Source organism: Lepeophtheirus salmonis, chromosome 7 (assembly GCF_016086655.4).
Source record: "Lepeophtheirus salmonis chromosome 7, UVic_Lsal_1.4, whole genome shotgun sequence".
Lineage (NCBI taxonomy): Eukaryota > Metazoa > Arthropoda > Copepoda > Siphonostomatoida > Caligidae > Lepeophtheirus > Lepeophtheirus salmonis.
In genome coordinates this window covers 4,687,734-4,691,990 of record NC_052137.2, presented here as the reverse complement: position 1 = coordinate 4,691,990, position 4,257 = coordinate 4,687,734, and the positions used below count along the sequence as shown (strand labels likewise).

The window sequence follows — 4,257 nt, the reverse complement described above, 5'->3', positions numbered from 1 at the left end:
GTAGATAGAAATATTTGATTGAAGTTGAGTGATATATTCTGTAAATGGGAAACTTACGATATAAACGAACGAATCATTCATGCTGCATGAGTCGTGTAACTGATTCGGTTCAGTACGTTCAATACAAAGAGTCGTTCAAAAGAACTGATCGTTCCCGAACTACACAGCACAACTAACTATACTTCTCAATAATAATTATAAAAAGGATGGGGGAAGGGGGGTAAAGGGTTCAGAGGATAAAAGGACGGCGGGTACTTGCTTGGGATTAAAGGACGGGGGTAGTTGTTCTTTTTCCAAGTTCTGCATATCAGTCCTAAAACTGGTAAAGTTCGGTCCTTGATGACGTCACTCAACTTTACTTTTTGTTTTTAAATCATTCCTAGAACAGCAGTCCGAAGGACTGATAAGACCGGTCCTAAAACTAGACTGAGCCCAATAAATAAGGACTGATCCAACACTAATCCTGACAATTTGAAGAATGTCTGGGAGGAGAGCAGCTTTGTTGTCATTATGTTTAATTAGACCAGCTGCAAGTCGCATTGAGAGGATTGAAATAAACACAAATCCCACTCCCTATATAAATAGGAAGGGGATATAGACTGGAATTACTCCAATGTCAATCCTCAATTCCACTCCGAATACAAGCAAGGAGTTATACTTATAACTCCCGAACAAAACCTCGGAGTTACTCTCTGTTTTCCATGAACAGAAGCACTGGTTATTACTTTATACTTGGATGTTCTCTCTTCAAGAAATAAATAATAATGATGACGTTTTTGGAAAATAATAAACACAGACTCACACTTCAGATTAACAACAAGATAAAATCTTGATCCCATTAAGGTCATATTTTATACCATTATATTCATAGGGTTGTAAATTCCAAGCATTCTTTTGCGTGCAAATTTTTATTGTTGCCCACCTGAAAAGGTTTTTTGTAATGCCTGTTCAGATCACAATCTAAAAAAGTCACTCCTGTTTTCTATCACAAAACCTTCCCTTCGAAAAGAAATAGAAAAAAAGGCCGAAATCATCTGGTAGTTATCCAAATAAGTCAATCATACCAACTGCTACATCTCTCTTATGTACTCCCATACAATCACAATCATATTATTTCTTCACAATTTTTAAAATGAATCAAATATTATTAATATCTATAGTATACATATATACTATATTAATAATCATAGTTTAAGTGAGCTAAAAGTATGTAATTAAAATAATTGGAATATTTGATTTTCACCTTTTAACTATTTTCATCAATTAATTCATAAATTAAAACAATTAAATAATAAATCGACTGTATTATAATAGGGTTTCAGTCATTTTATTAATGATATTTTCAAAAGTACTACTGTAAATTCTCATTTATAATGATTCATCTCCTTTTTTGATTGCAACTTCTACGATCTGCTGGTACCTACACTACTAGTTACAAATTGTAAACGAATTATAATTATATACAGCTGTATACAAGGCGTTACCTCGCTAACATATAAATACCCTTTGTATTTTGTTGTCAGCTGTTCCTCTTCTCCCTTGATACGTCATGGCTATTTTATAATTTATTCTTTTTGTTAAATGCACTAAGTAATAAGTTATTCTTAAAGCTGGGCTGTTTGGTCAAATAAATTACTGTTTTGAGATTAGAAAAGGAAAACAGTTGGTAGAATTTTCCTTTTCCCGTATTTATTCATTCTTTCTCGAATTATTGTTGTGCTAACATCTCCTCGAAGAATCTAGTGTTCGCCGAGTACTTCTAATTTTGTACAATAAAATTAGCTAAATCTCCCTACACCTGGATTGAAATTAATGGAGGCCATGAAATTTGGAGCTACCTACCGGACAACAACAAAATATTTTGTCGACACTTAATGTCCTCGTCCCACATCAAGAATATGAATGCATACCAACAATATTTGACTCATGATGATTCTGACGACTCTAACACCGACCTCTTAAAGACGCTAGTTTCCTCTAATATACCTTTTTTCACCGTGGAGAACCTCATTTTCTCAAAGTTTATGAATAAACATGCTAATAGAACCGTCCCTAGTAGAAGGATTCTAGATAGATTAATGGAGGTTGTCAACAAGGATGTAAAAGAAGTCAAAAAGAAGCTACCCCAATTGAAACATATTATTTGTGTAGCTCATGGACTCCATAACGTGGCTGAACTTGTACGTAAAGAATTCCCGAAGACAAACGAGCTCATTTCAGAAATTAAAAAAATGCTTTTGAATACCAGGCTAAGAAAACGGAACTTTACTGCTTCTTTCCAAATTCCCTTACCTCAAGTACCTATCGTCACAAGCTAGGGAACTTTGTTGAAAGCATTTGATTACTATTTCAATAGCTTCGAAGTAATCAGGGAATATTTAAACAACCTAAATGAGAAAACAGCAACGGTCGTTAAAGCTAAGGAGACTATAAATGATGAGTTTATTGATGAAGAATTGACAATAATCAATCATAATCTTAGCCCAATTACCAAGGTAATTACCGTTTTAGAAGGAAGACTCCCTTTACTTGTTAGATTGACTATTGTCGAACATTTACGCGTCGATATCAAGCTAGAGCCATTCAAAACAAAATTAAATACATTTTTAGATGAAAATCCAGCGTACAGCGATTTGCGAGACCTAGCAAATTCTGAGGACACAAATTACAGAAACCCACCTATTGTAAATTGTGACTTAGAGAGGATTTTCAGCATATTGAGAGCCATTAATACAAAAATAAGATCCTGTTCATCAGTAAAAAGTGTCAGGACCAAGCTAATTATAAAATGAAATATTGAAATATTAGATTTGTAAGAGTAAGTATTTATCAAATAACTTTTTTAATAATAAATTATATTTATTCTTAAATACAGTAATATGGTCAAAAACAACAGCATGAATGATCTCAAAGGGGATTTTAGCTTCAAATGGCGTGCAAATAGTTTGTCTAACATCAGTTTCTTCGCGTAAAGACTTGGGTAAGTTATTATTGATATATTTAAATATTCAAAAATTAATTGAACAAATACTTCTTAAAATTTAGGATTAGCATATAGCTAAATGTTCATAATCTCCGACATAAGGTGTTAGATAACTGCAGTAATATGGTCTAGAACTACAGCATAAATGGTGTCAAAGAGGGTCTTAGCTTCAAATGGCGTACAAATAGTTTGTGTAATATCAGTTTCTTCGGGTTAAGAATTGGGTATGCTCCATGGATTCCAACATGTTGAAGTGCAATTTATTTAAGATAAGTATTAGTCGTTTTAAATAATGAACATATTAATTTACTTTTTCCTTTCTTAGCTTTACAAATTACTTAAGATGACAAAAATGAGGATTTTACATGGAATTTGAAGTATGAAAGGAAAAAGACGGATTTTATTTCTACTCATAATTAGTATATTTTTTTCTGTATAAAAATGTCTTATTATTTTTGTATATTTATAATTTACATTTGTCCCTAATAATTTGTTTAAACCATTTGTAATAGTTAGTGTCGTTTGTTATTATTAATTTGTTTCACTTTCTGTGCTACCATTAAAATTTCTAATTATATTTTTCGTTATAATTAATCGTTTTTTATTTGTGTTTTTTTATTTTAACCATACTTATTTAACTTAATATCATAAATATACGTTGTAATACTTTAATTTATAAATTTACTAGTAATTGATTAAAAAAAAACATGTATTGCTCCACTTCATATAAAACATACAATCAGTATGGGCACATGTAAAAATAACTTTAGCTTTTGGTGCCCTCGCAATAGTTTACCGGATTAGGTATCCTACTGCAGTCCGTCCTGAAGGTGTTCTAGGGATGGTGCATTATTTAGCTAACCCCCGATATAAGAATTCATTAAAAAACTGGAGAGGCTGAAGAAGGAATCTCTAAATTTACTAGTAATCTACTGCTACGGGTTAAGTGATAATCATAAGTTTTTGACTAATCATTGTATGGCATATCATATTAGCGACTTTTATTAATATTTGTTAATAAATCTGTAATATAGAAATTTGGAAGTTTTTTCATGATTTTCACGAAGTAAATCAGGTATTCCTGAATTTAAAAATTTTATCAACTTTTTATATTCCCTCTTCTAGTATAATATGAAATATAGAAGATTTTCGTTTTTATACCAGCATCACATGGTTTTCTATCCTCCAAACCCGTAACTTTTAGTCAATAGTAGCATTGCTCACGCCTTTTACACACACTCGCTCGATGCCCAGCCCTAGTTATTCGATACTTA

General features: G+C 31.9%; 1 long non-coding RNA gene across 1 annotated transcript; it reads left to right on the top strand.

Moving 5' to 3' along the window:
• The first annotated feature begins 1,588 nt into the window (after positions 1 to 1,588).
• Positions 1,589 to 3,582, top strand: LOC121122263 (uncharacterized). Its single transcript, XR_005865761.2, has 3 exons — positions 1,589 to 2,818; positions 2,876 to 2,980; positions 3,046 to 3,582. It is a non-coding gene; the product is annotated as an uncharacterized lncRNA (long non-coding RNA).
• The last annotated feature ends 675 nt before the right edge of the window (positions 3,583 to 4,257 follow it).